Raw genomic sequence first — 16,181 nt, 5'->3', positions numbered from 1 at the left:
TCATAATAATGGTATTAGTGATCTAAGAGCAGGACCACTGGAATTATGTGGCAAGAAAGGGCCAAATTAGGTAGCAGGGTTTACCACCTTATGTGGCATGAAAAGGCAAAGTATGTGTCATAATGCATCATGTTTTGTATAGTAGTACCATTTATCCAAATACAGCAATAAGCAACAGAAAAATAACCAAGTATCCTTTGCGAAGGGCTTTCCACTGTGCAGCAACAAGCGTTTCTGTGTTTTTGGTAACGTTTGAACCATTTGAGCTAGAAACAAAATTAGGTTTTGTAAAAAGATTCAGGTTATGCAGCAATGGCTTATGTGGCAAATGTGGCAAACCCTTAATTATGCAGAAAACTCAGTGACAGCAAACTTCAAATAATTCCAGTGGCCCTGACTAAGAGGCATGTCAGGGTTCATTTGTACCCTATTTGTGGGTTAAATGCTTATTAAACATGCAGCAAAATTAATGTCTACTACATCAAACTCAAAACGTTCACAGCACACACCCCGACTGCACATGTTTGAATGTACTCTGATGTAAGATAATGAATAAAATGGAGGTTGGTGAAATAAAACATATGCCTAGGATCACACAATTTTGTCAAACAAGGAAAGTAGGATTGAGCCTAGATGTTCCAGTTTCTCACTGTGCAATTCTGCAACTACATGGATATCTTTTTATTGTATTAAAGCTTAACCCTTCATCGTTAATTCTTGGAGGATGAGACTGGAGTCTGGTTGACAGGCAGGGTCCACGTTTTATTTTTGACAGTTTTACATCGCATGACCATTGGCAAGGGACATAAGAGCGCTTCACAACAGTCACAGATTACAGTACTTTTTTGTTTGCACAGAGATTTGCCTGGATTCACAGGATGCCTGGCCATGACAGGGATTGAAATCTGGTTCCCCTTGATGCATGGTGGGCTGCAGTAGCACAAGGCCAAATTGTCTTCTGTGAAGGCTCCGCTCATTTTGGGCCCAAGATTCCAAGATGATCTTGAGCTGAGGAGAACCAGGCCTCTAGCTCAAGTTTTCAGTGGCTTCCCCACCTATAATAGTATTTTAAAATAGATGAATGTTAGGAGGGGCAGTATTCATGCAAAAAAAATAAAAAAACATTTGGAGTGTGTGATTCTGGAAGGGGAGAAGTGGATGTAAAGGAGGAGAACAGCAGAAATAAGGTAAGATGCTAGGAGATGAGTGGCAAAGGTGAGAGGCTGGTGGAAAGATGAGAGGCTCCTTGCTTGGTCTGGCTTGCCCACTGGCAGACAACCATACATGATGTGAAAGGCATAGGGCTGGTGTTCACAGAGTCAGTCTGACTGTGCTTACATAGCCAGCTGGCTCATTGGACAAGCACAGTATGATTTTCGCCTCCACCCACAACAAATAATCCCAAACCTTGGGGAGTGACAGCAAGGCCTGGGGAAAGGCTGCTTTTCATGAGCAGAGTTAAAATTGACCTCCTGTTGGAGTTGGGGAGAGAAGGGAAGATGTACAGGAAATGGCTGTTGTGGGGTTGCGGGCAGCTGAGAAGCGAGGGGGCATTCCATAGAGTGTATCAATGCACATGAAGTGATCTGCTAAACACTGAGCCTATGCGAGTAGGTAGCTAGTGTGTTCAGAGAGGCAGATCTTGCATTGGAGATTGGTAGACCAAAAGTGTTTGGTTAGGTACCCAGGGAGTCATCTGTGTATGACGGAAATGGTCTTGAAAGGGTTTTGCACGCAATTATCTCTTTAACCAAGATGCATTGGATTTACCTGAGGGCAGGCACAGTTTAACTATTTCGTCTTAAACTAAATATCAGTTGAGTTATGGTCCCTTTGCAAGTTGGCAAGTGTCTTCTCAGATATTAAGGACATGTGACAGTTGTTTTAAACTGTATGTCTGTGGTATTACTTTAGTATTATTTTGCAAGTCAAGCCCAACCTTCCTATTTGTCATTGATACATTTCCTTTCCACCTAGCCGTGAACTGCATAGATTGAACTATAGTAAGCCCTTTTTGTTGTGTTGCTTTAATGTATCCCTTCAGTGACTGGCTCCCAGTATAATTTTGTCAGTCTTTTTTCCCTGGCCACAAACTGATTTACCTGTTAGCCATCTCTTCTGTATATGTTTTGTAAGTTCAGCTCTTTGCATGTCTTAAAAATGGAGCTTGAGACTAATTGCTGTCTTTAGGCGCTTGGTGTGCAGTTGTGGGACAGCCTTTGGTGCTTCTGTCTGCCAGTCTATTAGCCACCCCACCTGTGTATGACATTTGTGCTATCTCCTCCTCTTATGTTTTGGATTCTGTGCCTTCTGCAGCTCTTGCGGGTCACTCACCCGATCTTGCATGTATCTGTTTATGTTGATCCCCCATGCCTGCTGAAAATCAATTACCTTATCTTGCATTAACCTAATGTAAAGAGAGGGCTTGGGAGTCACTTGAAATTTAGCATTGCCTGCCCTTTCTCTTTGGCTCCCGGGGACTGCCGTTGAGACTACACCAGGGTTATCTGCCTGTGGGTCGTTATTCTCCCGTGTTGGTTTTGTTCAGTTTTCTCTCCCCACACCAGTTCGAGACTCAACCCTGGAGACGGCCTCAGGAAAACACAGTGCAGTGTCTGCCTTAAGCCTCGGGTGTCACTGACCCTCGCTTGTGCTGCTGATGAACTGAACCGGAACCGGAAGCACACGGAGCAGAAACCGGAAGCGCATCGCATGTCGCAAGCTCAGCTAGGAAGCAGATCGGGCCACGCTGGCACCGCGGTCCGATCCAATCTACCAAACAGCCCTGAACAGGGCCACACAGCCTCCAAAATCCCCTCCACAACCCTAACAACCCCCACAGCCCCAAGCCTCCCATCCTTCAGAGCCGAGCACAGCAGGGGAAGGAGGAAGGGAGTGTGAGAGTGATGCAATCGAAGGTTGAGCAGGCGAGGCACAACGCGAGTGCTACAGCCATAGGTGGCTGCCACTAAGAGAGAGCCCTGGTCCTCCATGGAAGCGGCCCAGCTAGGTCTGGGTGCGGCTTGTGGGGAGGCCGGAGACCCGCTCACCAGCTGCACTCTCAGGGGGGCATGCAGGCACCCCAGCCCCATGCTATACAGGCCACCCAGGCCACACAGTAAAGCCAGGACCATGTCACAGGAACCAGCAGGAGTCAAACGGCCCCTCCAAACCCCCACCAGGATGGACCAGGGCCAACCAGGGCCAACCAGGGCTACGAAAGGATCACAGCAGGGCATCAGCAGGACTTAGCAGGATCCAGAAGGGCTCAGATGACCCCACCAACAGCAGCAGCAGCTGCCACTAGGCCCCCAGGCTCCAACCAGGACCATCCAGGGCTATGGCAGGAGCACAGTAGGGCAACCAGCAGGGCTCAGCAGGATCCTGATCCCGAGGCTCAGACAACCCCATCAGCAGCCCACCAGCGGCCCATCAACAGCCCAGCAGCACAGAGGGGCGGTGCACTACAGGAATCAAGCTGCGTGCGCCGCCACATCATCAGATTCCATTTTCCCAATCAGCAACGAAATTATAAGCCACAACCAACAATCACCTAGAGTGGGTGAGAAAAGCAAAGGACTATGAGAACCCGCAGCTCCCTCCTCCTGAGTGCCCACAACAGGATCCAAAACCTAATGAGAAAAGAGAAAGCAGCGCCCAACAAGCAGGGTGGGGGAAAGATGAAACGTGCTAGGAGACATTGAACAGCAATAGAGGCCGACCCCCAAAGTGCCAATGTGTTTGAGGAGCCTAAGGTGTGTACCCTCAGAGAACATAAGCAGGGACAAGGGGGGTGCCAAAGCACCAGGGGCCAAGGAATTGACAAGTATTTTACACCACTGGGGAAAAACGTCTGCCACGAACCCCTCTCAGGAGAAACATTTCCAAGACCACAGCCAAACAGAAGATCCTGCACCTCCTGGGAGACCGCCCCCCCAAGTAAAACAGCACAAGAATCCATGCCGGATTTGTCCATCCCAAACGTGTTAAACACTCAACCCTTCCATGTTACCCAGGACAATTCACTTGAGCATACCACCAAACCTCAAAAGTGGGAACCCACTGTATCTCCTATCATAGTGATAAAAGGCAGGGGAGGGGGTGGGACACGCAGAAACCACAATCCCAATGAAAACAGCACAGAGGGGAATCGGGAAAAACTGGGACCTGCATCACCAGCACCAGCCTCAGCAAAACATTCAACTTCCCCCTGCTGGGAGGCCACACTTACACTCGAAGATTTAGAGGAGGTCTTCAACAAAGAAGAGGAGCAGTGTACAGAGGAAGGGGGAGAGGACGCCCTCCTCACACACACAGAAAAAAGTGTTAAACATTCCTGCACTAAAGGGGAACAGGCACTTGAAACAGCACAAACCCACAGCCACTACCACAGCCGCGAGGGCACGAAGGACGCCCTGCGGACCGGTTGGGAAGCCCTAAACAACACACTGACGTGCATAACCAATGCAACAGTCTTTAATACAGACAAATTAGATATTCAAATCAAAATCCTGCAGAAATTTGGCAACCACCACAATGGCAATAGATAATAAGCTAGACAAGTTAAATGTGCTCATTCAAAGAGCACAGTCCCACATGGAGGCTGACAAGGGCAAGGTAAATCAGACATACCAGTGTCACAGTAGCCCAATTTTAGATCAACTCCAAGAACTGCCAACAGTCATGTCTACATTAGTGACAGATCTAAAGCAGGAATTGCTCCAGCGGGAAAACGTCAAGCAGCTCCTACAGAGCCCGCAAGGCACAAACAACCCACAAAAAAGAACACCCATCCATCCCACCAGGACGCAGCAAGTCCAGCATGCCCAGCAAGTCTAGAACAGACCTTAGGATCTTCAGTCGAAGGCTCAAACCAGGAACACACAGCCACAAATGGCCCCTTTATCCCTGTTCTTTCCAGGTAAAACAAAAAACGCCTCAGGAAAATGAACAATAAAATGGCGATAGAGTCAGAACGTAAATACTCACACCCCTCCAGCCACGGCAATCACAGCTAACCAGGAGGAAACCCCCGGGCAAACCAAAAGCAACACACAGCTGTCCAACTAGGCGACTCAAAGTCACCAACCACAACAGTCGGGCGGCCGCCCCTACGGCCCAGGAACAATTCTACAAGGTGGCAAAAAGAAGGAAAAACAGGACAAACCGGACACAAGATCATGGGGGCACTGGGCTCAAAAACCACAATAGGAGACTCAAACGGACTAGAACCCAACTACAAAGAACCACTAACCGCAACACAATCTTTAACCCCAGAAGCAACCACACAGCTTCCATCGATGGAGAAGACGGACTGTTCTGGAACAAATCATAGATCCACCCCCAGCCCAACGACACTCCAGAAAAGGTACATGTGAACAAGAACACAGCAATGGCCAGCTCTACTCAGACCAACGCAAGGCGCATACACAGGTATCCTTTCCAGGAAGGGACCCAGAGGGCACCAGCAAGTGGATCAGTGATCCCATTCACGAGGGGTCTACACACTAGACTGCAAAATCAACAATGTCCTTCCCAAACCCTCCACACCACCAGCAACACACAAATATAAAGAATCAAGTGATAGCCGAAGCAGAAGAAAAGGGAACGATATACACTGCAGTTTCAACAGCCCTGCACACCACAATCGGTGTGAAATCAACAATTAAGCTGACACCCCAAAACTTGGGGGCATTAACACTCTTACCTGTTGCCCTTCCTACAAATCACAGGGCCCTTGGGACATCCTTAATCGTGGCGATCTTCTGAGAATCTGCAGTGCATTCCAAGGACTGGAAATAATAAGTAGTAAAGATTTTAAATATGTGGCCTTCATAACACTAAAAAAAGGCAACACTAGTGAAAGTACCAAAGTCTGCTTAAACAGCACAGAGATAGCACAGTTACTACTGTCCAAATCAGAGACTTATCAATCCTGACGAAACCCTGCAGCATAATGATAGATCTGGAAGTTGCACTGCCAAAACGCATCCAACTGGACCAACGCTGTCAAAAAGCAAGTTGTGGGTCACAAATATAATATCATGGAACATTGCAGGGGCCAGCAAACTCAGGCAAGACCCAAATTTGGAAGCCTATTTGAATGACTTTGACATCATCTGCCTGCAGGAATTCTGGAAAGTATCTGAAAATCCGTTAGCTGGATTTGATGAATTTCTAAGCCCGGCAGCTAGACCTAAACCCAAAGGGCACCCAAAACAGCCTCTCATTCCATATAACCACACGCAAATCTTTCATTGCCAAGATCATAGATCTGAAGTCAGCTCATATGCTAGCCATTATTATCGAAAACTGGATGTTGGAACAAACACTGATGCCCATAATAATAATAAATATTTACATCAATCCTAACATGACACGTAACCAGAGCTTGCTAGACACAACAGAAAAATAGTTGCTAACCCTAAAAACGGCATTTGGAAACGCCCCCTGGATCATCACAGGTGATATTAACCTTAACATTGCCAATCATGGCAAAAGAAGCTCCCGGGAAAGTGCCCTGGACCAGAGTCTGGGCATCCCACCACAAGAATCGCCCTTCAAGGACAAGGACAAAAGTGATCCCCCCCTGGTCAGACTCCTAGAGGCACTAGGACCAAGGGCCCTAAATGGGAGATTCCCTAAAGACATCCCAATGAATCCAAGCCACATCGCCAAGAAGTCTGCTTCCACCCTAGACTACACCTTTGTCTCAACAGACATCTTCAAGTACTTCCGGGATTTCAGCATAGAGGTGAGATTTGAAAGTGACCACCACCCACAAACAATGAAAATAGCAAACAATAACGCTCTCGCTGCCCAACTACAGAGGATTGGCGAAGAAGATCCTGGAAGTCACCTCTATCGCATAAGATGGTCTAACAAGTGCATGGAGAAATATGGAAGTATGGAAAGCCAACTTAACGTTGAATCAAACGGAACAGGTAGACATCATTTCAAAATGGGGGGCCACATTAACATCATTAAGGAACCAGCTGGAGCCTAAGCAACCATTCAAGTCCAGCCCACTACTGAGCAGAAATGGCTGGTTTACGCAGACATTAAGGCAACAAAGACAACAGCTTAACAAAATTTCCAGACGCCTAAAGAACCAACCACCAGACAACAGAGTACCTTTCAGGAACTAAGAAAGGAATACAAGAAGGTAATATGGGTAGCAAAGCAAGCTCACATTGATCAGGAATGGATCAGAATCGTGGAAGCCACCAAAGAAATGAACAGCCAGTCGCTGTGCTCTAGAGTCAATCAGCTGGAGTGCAGGACAACGGGAACCAAAGCAACGTGGTACCGGAGAGAAAGTGGACAGAAGACATCTCCAACCTCTACGGCAGCCTTAGCACAGTGCAGCCATCTTCCACCGCAAGTAGCAAGGCAAAGCCATTATCTTTTGAAATACAAAACGTCAAAGAACAATAACGACACTGCAGACAGGGTGGGGCTACTGTGACAAATGGTCTCCCAGCAGGAATACTAAAACATGACCTTGCCCTTTGAACCAGTCTGCTCTGCAATCTTTATAACGCCAACAGCACAAAAAACTAAATTCCGGATTCCTGGAAAGGGGCAATTTTCCACCCAATCTATAAGAAGGTCCTGTAGGAGGCTGGCCTGGCTTGTAGTGGGTACCAAGGGGTACTTACACTCTATACCAGGTCCAATTATCCCTTATTAGTGTAGAAGAGGTGTTTCTAGCAGCTTAGGCTGATAGAAGGTAGCTATAGCAGAGCAGCTTAGGCTGAACTAGGAGGCATGCAAAGCTCCTACTATACCACTGGTGTCATATGCACAATATCATAAGAAAACACAATACACAGATATACTAAAAATAAAGGTACTTTATTTTTATGACAATATGCCAAAAGTATCTCAGTGAGAACCCTCAGTATGAGGATGCCAAATATACACAAGATATATGTACACAATACCAAAAATATGCAGTAATATCAAAAGGAAGTAATGCAAGCAATGTAAAGTTACAGTAGATTGCAATGGGAGCACATAGGTATAGGGGCAACACAAACCATATACTCCAAAAGTGGAATGCGAACCACGAATGGACCCCAAACAATGTGAGCTTGTAGAGGGTCGTTGGGGCTGTAAGAAAACAGTGAGGGTTAGAAAAATAGCCCACCCCAAGACCCTGAAAAGTAGGTGTAAAGTGCATCTATATTCCCCAGAGAGCACAGATGTCGTGATAGGGGAATTCTGCAAGGAAGACCAACACCAGCAATGCAACCAAAGTGGATTTCCTGACGAGAGTACCTGTGGAACAAGGGGACCAAGTCCAAGAGTCACGACAAAGTCGAGGTTGGGCAGATGCCCAGTAAGTGCCAGCTGAGGGTGCAAAGAAGCTGCCACTGGATTGTAGAAGCTGTGGATTTCTGCAAGAACGAAGAGGGCTAGAAACTTCCCCTTTGGAGGATGGATGTCACACGTTGTGAAGAAGCTTGCAGAGGTGTTCCCACACAGAAAGACAGCAAACAAGCCTTGCTAGCTTCCAGGGTTGCGGTTAGGGTTTTTGGATGCTGCTGTGGCCCAGGAGGGACCAGGATGTCGCTGCTTGGATGAGGAGACAGAGGGGGTGCCCAGCATGTCAGGGAGCCCTCACAGGAGCAGGCAGCACCCTCAGAAGTGCTGGAACAGGCAATACAAAGAGGAGTGAACCGGAGCTCACCCGAAGACACAAAAGGGAGTCCCACGATGCCGGAGGACAACTCAGGAGGTTGTGCACTACAGGTTAGAGTTTAGGGGACCCAGGCTTGGCTGTGCACAAAGGAAATCCTGGAAGAGTGCACAGGAGCTGGAGAAGCTGCAAATCACGCGGTACCCAGCAATGCAGTCTAGCGTGGGGAGGCAGGGACTTACCTCCACCAAACTTGGACTGAAGAGTAACTGGACTGTGGGAGTCAATTGGACAGAGTTGCTGAGTTCCAGGGACCACGCTCGTTGTGCTGAGAGGGGATGCAGTCTTTTGTTGCCTGCGGTTGCAGGGGGAAGATTCCGTCGACCCACAGGAGATTTCTTCAGAGCTCCTAGTGCAGAGAGGAGGCAGGCTACCCCCAGAGCATGCACCACCAGGAAAACAGTCGAGAAGGCGGCAGGATCAGCGATACAAGGTTGCAGTAGTCGTCTTTGCTACTTTGTTGCGGTTTTGCATGCGTCCTGAGCGGTCGATCCTTTGGCAGAAGGTGAAGAGAGCCCTGACACCTTTTTCCAAAAGGAGAGGGTGTAACACCCTCTCTCTGAGGAAGTCCTTTGTTCTGCCTTCCTGGGCCAAGCCTGGCTGGACCCCAGGAGGGTAGAAACCTGTCTGAGGGGTTGGCAGCAGCAGCAGCTACAGTGAAACCCCGGGAAAGGTAGTTTGGCAGTACCCGGGTCTGTGCTAGCGACTCGGGGGATCATGGAATTGTCAAACTGAACGACTTCATGAACATTGCACAAAGCAAGGCGTTTCACCTTCTCTTCCGCCTCCCACACAGCCCCTCGCCAGAGCAGATTAGGTTGGAATTTGGATTACAAGATCAAACATTAGTCCAAAACGGGGCATTACTCAAAAACAGATCGATGCTAAGACTGGCCCAACCAAACATTCTAAAGGCTCTGATTTGGGAGGAAATCACCATAAACCTGGCGGAATTCCCAAACCCCTGGCTAAAGAGAATCACTCTCGCCATAAAGCATCTGCAGGCAGAGGAGTTACGGCAAAAGTGTTTACTCCATAACAATTTCAAGCAACTTCTAAACAAAGAAATCAAGATGCTCTCCTGGAGCAAGGACAAAGATAAGTTCAGAATTCGATCTCACACTTGGATGACAATTAACACATATAAGGATCCAACAGCTCAACCTTATATGGCAAAAATATTAAAAACAACACTAAAAATAAAGGTGCCACACGCCAGACTTGCACTGCTACCTGCATTGTAGACTGAACCAAAATTGCTCAGATCCACAAACAATGGACGATGCAGACTTTGCGCACATCACCGGGAAGACTTCTTACACATCCTTTGTATTTGCCCCACTCCATTACCCTGGAGAAAGCTGTATCTGAAAAACATTTTTAACACAAATGGTATAAGAACATGCCGGCAGGCTATCCTGTTTAGTCTGAAAGGATTGACTCCACAACACATGGCCTGTTTTGAAAAATTTATTTTTAAAACAGAATATTCCTCAAAACATGCCAAGCATAGAAAATTAACACTGCCAGCCCCAGATCTTAACTGGACTAAAAATCACAAAGAAAGCAGGAATGTATTAATTGTTTTATGGTGTTTCTTAAACGTCTCCACTTGTACGGTTGCAATGATTTGAAGTAATTACGCAATAAAGCATAAACTTTTAAACTTTCAATTGAAGTCCTGCTGTATAGTTCTGGGACAATCTGATTTAGAATTGTATTCATGTCTTAATCTGGAAACAATTAGTGAACATTGTAGCAATCATGTCAGTTTTTTATAGACCCATGCTAGCTTTTTTACCCAGTTTGATCAATGTAATGTGTAATGTATTTCCTTATAATAAACCTTTATATACTTATTTTATTAGGATTATTATTTATATTTTTATCTATTTATTGCAAAGCTGCTTCAACAGTTCCAGAACATTAATGTTTGATGTGCTTCCTGTGATGTCACTTTCTGTGGTGCCAAATCTTAGAGGGGCCTCACATGTTCTTATTCTGTCTGGAGCCCTCCCAAACCCTAGGACCAGCCCTTATGGTGCTATATAAAATGCTGAAGTAAGTAAATAAATGTCGACAAAACATAGCCACATGCAGGACATTAAACCAGATCACAGACTTCTCATCCATAACTCACTTAATGGTTTCTAGGGTTTTGAATTCGATTGCTTTAATATTATATTATGCTATGTGATAATTGGTTATGTTATCTACTTTATGTAACATTATATTATGTTAAATATTGGCATATTATGATTGTGACATGTAATTATATCTTTATGAGATGTTGTGCACCAAACATCCTTCTGGCTGCATCAATTTGAGGAGGTTACATTATCCAGTCCACCCTTGTAGTCAAGTGCCCTCATTTCCCATTTCAATGCCTGAGAAAAATAAAGTTTTCAGAGCTCCCAATAAATATTATCACTGGAAGGAATTAAGAAACAAGCATGTGCTAAGGAACCTCGGTAGAGTCCTGTTTTTCATGAACATTGCCTGATACATTCTGATGATTGATCCGGCTCAATAAAAAAACGGAGGCTAATTCAGATGTTGGGGAAAATAAATCCACTTGTTCTTTCCCCAGACTACCTCTCTGCATGTACAATTTCTTCCAGCTATCAGTTGATTTTCAGTCAACACTAAGCCCATCTCTCTGCTACTCTGTTCTGGAACACAATTACTGGAAGTGGCCGGAAACATTATTTGATGGCACTACACCTCAGATCGGACACCTGCAGGGAGTCAGAAATGTATACCTAGTGATTGAGGTGTTCTCCATTTGAGTGATACACATTCCTATTGGCCCAGACTACCTTCACTTGAGAAGTAGAAGTTAGCAGTGCGACTTGCACTCGCAACGAGACTGGTTCCCTGCATTGAGACTCTATTCCACTGAGTGAGACTAAATTATAGTAAGAATCACTGCCGCTGAGTAAAATCAGCTGTGAATGAGTGAGACTGAATCCAAGTCAGCAATACTAAATTTGGGTGAGAAGACCCACTAGTAAGTTTGAGTTTCTCCAATAAAGTGTAATAGAGACTCAGACCCTTATTTATCATTTTTAATGCAGCAAGCCTGCTAGCTTCCCTGCGCTGCATTAAAGGCAAATGGGAAAGGGAAAGCACCTTTTATCACATTATACAGCGCATTCCTGTCCTTTCCTAGAGCTGGCACACTTGGTTGCCTGTCTCCAACACAGGAACCCTTGCGTTACGGTGCAAGGGTGCCTGAATTGTAGTCAGGATTGTTTCTGTGCAGGAAGCAATACCTTCGTGCACAAAAACAATCCTCAGAAACATTTTTCTCTTTCTATGTGTGCTACAGAATACAGCACACATAAAAAGAGGGAACAATTAAGAGAAATAAGGATACTTTGATGAATTCCCTGGTCTGCCACTAAGGGGAAATCAGGGAATGTGCGAAAATCCAAGGGTGGATGCGTGGGAATACCCAACCTCCACCCATGGAACTCCTTCCTGGGGCAGAGTAACACAAGGCAGTGATTTGCGCTGCCTTGAATTAATCCAGGTTTATCAAGCCATGCAGGGGCACACATGGTGGCCTTGCAGGGCTTGATAAATCTCACTTAGGTTTTGTGTTGCCCTTGTGCCCCCTTCTATGGGATAGGATTACCCAAAACATTAAAACATCTGCCCCCAGTGAGTACAGATTGCTCCCAGTGATGGAGACACAGTTGCAGTATGAGTGACTCCTCCATATTGAGTAACATGCATATTAAATGAGGTTTGGTTAAAGTGATTGAAACATGGGTTCAGTCTGCCTCGTACTTCTCAGGAAGGAGAGGCAGGGAAGCCTGGTGTGAAAGTGCCTCACTGCGCCTGGCTGAAATTCATCCTAAGTCCTATGTATATAGCTTGCATCACCTGAAGACAGCAATTAAGTAAGTTAATGGGTGGGTAAATCTACATAATCTGCACTTTGATCTCATCACTTAGGCTTTTATTCTAGTTTCTAAGTCTCATGAATCTCCACCTTACAGATAGAAATATTGTACTTCCTATGGATATTCTACTTGGAAGTGAGGCAAGCTTCTCCAAAGGGCAGAATTTGGGGGGCAGGACATAGTTTGCCCTTCTATTTCCTGATCCTGATACTCCATCTGGGGCGACTTCCAGAAAAGAACACTAGCAAGATGGTAGAGGGAGACAGCATATTTTCAAAATATAGAACGAATGTACAGTGCATCTCCTGCCTACTAGAGTGTCACTACAAGGCAGGAAATCATACTGGACGTCACTTTATCAGGAGTCACTAAATTGAGAGTAACACCACTTTACAATTTCACAGGTAAATTTTAATTCAATTACACACATACACATAGAGGACAGGGACACTAATCACACACGCACACACAGAGGAGGAACATTCAATAACTCGTAACCATGTGGTCTACTAATATGGTCTAATTTTGCCATCTAGGATTTCTAATGACACAATAAATCACAAGACAAGAGGTGAAGAGGTTTGTAAATGTCACTAAAAACGGAAGATGACTATAATATACCATATTGCACTGTTACTCATTAGATTTGTATAGATTACTTGATATTTTCACGAATTTTATTGCTCTAGTTTAAATAAAAAGTACTGAATTAATCCGTTTTTGATGTGATCTGGTGTGCTATAAGGTAATGTAAAACGAAGACCAGCAATTTAATTTACAAAGAAATGCTTGTAGAAATAATTTCTATATTTTCTTTTAAGTTTTGTATCACGTTTTCATGTTTTTCCGATCACAATTTAAAATACATTTGGAAAATATGTCACTTTGTAAATAGATCACAGTTTCCCCCACAGATGTTTAGTTTTCTCCACCGCGTTGTTTATTTATTGGACTGAAGCACCCTGCTGGTTTTTTTATACTTTCATGACAGTTTGTTTCTACAGGGTGAAATACGTTTTTTTTCTCAGCGAACTCTGTGAAGTTCAGAGAAAGATAGAAAATTCACTTCAAGTCAGACAGACGGTTGCCTCTTAAGGCTATGGGAGACTCTCGAGTTCAGCTTGATTGTGATTGGGTGAAATAACTGTACTTCCTTGTTTTATTCTGGTGGCCTTTGCTGGAGCAAGAAAGAGAATGTAGAGTAGCAAATCAAACACTTTTGTTTCTAACATTCTATTTGTTAGATTCAGATTAATAATTAATGGGACAGTAGCCAAGGAGTGGCTGCAATACTCTGACTTTTTATTGTTCTGTTTCGACAAGTCTGTTTAGGAATAGCCGCCTTACCTTGTGAGATACGCAGGTCAAAAGAAAACAAACTCACAGTTTCTTCTGTTACAGGCTTTTTGACCTGGTGGCCTCTTTTTGGCTCCTGTCTTCCCAGACGGCTAGTCTGGAAGAAAACACAGATAACTATAAAGACGAGAAATCGGCTAATAAGGAAGAATATATTTTGAAATACACTTATCTAGAAAAAACGATCGCTCGCTGTATGACTATTTGTCTCTTCTTTTCCTCTCTTCCTATTATCACTGAAAGTAAGCTTTTTTGTCAGAATCTTTCATATTTCTTCTTCCTTTTGTACTTTCTCTTCTATTAATGTTCCCTCTCTTCCTGTTGCTATTTTTTCTTGCTTTTCTTTATTTTCCTTTATAGGTATTTCTTGACATGCTCCTTTCACTAGCTTTCTCTCACTCTCTGGTACGAGATGAATGTGACAAATTGGATTCTTTTTTGGGGTTGGCTGTTGCGCGCCTTCAATGACAGTCTGTGTGCAGAATGGACGCCCCTTGCCTGCAAAATTGGGGTGTGGTACTCCAAGAAAGGCACTGCAGATTAAGTAAATACAATTGTTTCTTCCGTTGTAAAGTGTTTTCTGTGTGAAATGCATTTTGAAGAATGCGACATAACAGTGAGAAAGTGGCCGATTTCAAAAACTGAAATGCACTTTCTTCTAAACTTTATCTAATTGGCCAAATCATTTGAAACCATGGATTTTCAGTTTGATAAGAGAATTTTTGCGAAATGTAAAACTTGCTTGCACGGAGAGCTGTGGCATACAACTATTCAAACCACTAGGAAATACGCAATAAACAGGTAAATCACGATGTAGGTATACCGTCATTGGGTCCGAAGATAGATAATTATTATATATATATATATATATATATATATATATATATATATATATATATATATATATATATAGAGAGAGAGAGAGAGAGAGAGAGAGAGAGAGAGAGAGCTGCCAGTAGCTAGCTATAGTTAGGACATAGTTATCTTCACAAAAGTATTTTTTTACAGTAAAAACTACTCCCATGAATATTGTGGAAAATTTCAGTGGCTGAGAAAAAAGAGGGGAGGGGGGTGTTTCTCGTGTTAATGCCCATCAACTCTTTAGAGTGGCCCGCAGCCCGAACTGCGGAATGGAATTACACCAAATTTGGCAGAAAGGTTAGTTTTTGGTCCACAGATGAGTCTTTTTTTAATTTGGTATAACTCTGTCCAGTAGTTTAGGACATATTAAAGGAAATCCCAATTAGTATATCTAGGGTTGCGACAAATTCATAAATACTTTTGATCTCGTGCAGAGATCTGATTGGGTGCCAACAGTTCCACCATTTTGAGACTCGGCTTCAAGTAAGTCTCACAAAAAAATACAAAAATAAACCCCTCAGGGCTAAAGAAAACGTAAAAAAAAAAAATTAAAAGTGAAAATTGCGACTATCTGTGAATTTAGCCATTTTTTCTATAATAAAATGCTGACTCCTGCACTTGCTTTTTACTTTCATCACTGGATGGACCAGGTATAGGGAGCACATTATTTGAAGGAGGGGGGGTGCAAGGGGCCCTCCACCGAGGGCTTAGTAAAGCTCAGTGGACCAACACCTCCCTGGGGCAAAACAGTTTCATAATTATAGTAGTGGGTCCAGCAAACCCACCCCCCCCTTTGGCCCCGAAGGCCGCCACCTCCCTGGGGCTTTGAGTTAATAGTATGCGGATGCCACGCAGCCCCCCTGCACCACTGGGGCAAAATACTTTATAGGGGGGTTCCTGCAGACCCCACATGGGCCTGGGGACTGCCACCTCCCCGGGGCTACTAAATGAAATTAGGAGAGGGTCCATTGTAGACCCCTGGCTCCGGGGATCACCATCTCCTTTGGGGCAAATTTTAAATGATGGAGGGGGGCTACGCAGCCTCACTTGTGGACCCATAGATGGCCCTGGGGGCTGCCACCCACCCCCCAGGGCCAGATCATGCTCCCTCCCGAGGTGACTACACTCAAGAGGTAGCTGTTAACTTTTGCTTGGTGGGAGTAGCTGTTTCCTTTTGCTTGGTGGGAGCTGACACCTCCAATCCAGCAAAAGCAAACATAACTCCGCTTTCAGTAAGTGGGAGCTGTCAAACAGCTCCCGCTTGCTCAAAAGGGGGTTTTCATCTCTTTCCCTGCATGCAAATATGCAAATCATTGCTACCACAAGCAGGGAGCTGCTATTTAAAGCAA

This window comes from Pleurodeles waltl, chromosome 8 (genome assembly GCF_031143425.1).
Source record: "Pleurodeles waltl isolate 20211129_DDA chromosome 8, aPleWal1.hap1.20221129, whole genome shotgun sequence".
In the NCBI taxonomy this organism is placed as follows: Eukaryota; Metazoa; Chordata; class Amphibia; order Caudata; family Salamandridae; genus Pleurodeles; species Pleurodeles waltl.
Note: the sequence above shows the minus strand (reverse complement) of the source record.